Below are 938 nucleotides of genomic sequence, written 5' to 3'. Positions count from 1 at the left end.
GAAATCCCTGGAGAATGCGGGAGTCTGTATATTGAGAATTACATTTATTTTACATTTAAGTCACTGGAGAGGCCCCAGAGCTTGGAGAAGTCTCAGTACTTGTGTTTCCAGCCATTTACAGAGCAATCACAGTCCCTGCAGGCCTCTGGAAACATTGCAGATGAAGCTGATGCTTCTCCACCATGCACCTCCTTTTCTGAAGAGCCACCATGACCCCAACCAGCCTATCACAGCTCTGAACCCAGCAAGACAGAATACCCTGGATGCCACAGTCCCCAAGGAAACCTGTGCAATGCAGGCACTGGAGCCACTCAAGGACACCCTAGGAACTCCCAGATTCATGGTCAATTGGCTAGTATCTGTGAACTGCAGGCAAAGGCTCAATAATGACCTGTATTGCCATGAGGAGTCAGATACAGACTTGGCTTTCCATGACTAGTAGGAAACAACCTGGCTGGTTTCCTAAATGTTTCCTAAAAACATGCAGGAATGTGCAGGGCTGTCTGGCTCGGAGAAGCTCCCACTGGGGCTGTCTTTCCCTCTTGTCAGCTCATCTGCATCCTCTTCTTGAATTTCCATCCCAACTCTGGGCAAGGAGTCTTATGAGGTTGTGATGTCACAGCAGATATAGACTACTCTATATCTGCTGTGACATCACAAGCTAAAAGCCAAATTTTGGTTTTGTGGGACTTCTAATAGTTGGAACAAGTGACTCTTGCCTTTTCTTAGGATTCTTTTTCTTCCTATTGGATTGTCTTGTCCAGCCTTGTTGATAAGACTTTCCCCTTGCCTTACTGTATCTTGTTTTGTCCTGTTTGGTTGTTGTCTTTTGGATCTCATCTCTTAGAGGCTTCTTCTTCTTCTTCTTCTTCTTCTTCTTCTTCTTCTTCTTCTTCTTCTTCTTCTTCTTCTTCTTCTTCTTCTTCTTCTTCTTCTTC

The sequence above is a fragment of the Mus caroli genome, chromosome 13 (assembly GCF_900094665.2).
Source record: "Mus caroli chromosome 13, CAROLI_EIJ_v1.1, whole genome shotgun sequence".
Classification (NCBI taxonomy): Eukaryota; Metazoa; Chordata; class Mammalia; order Rodentia; family Muridae; genus Mus; species Mus caroli.
Note: the sequence above shows the minus strand (reverse complement) of the source record.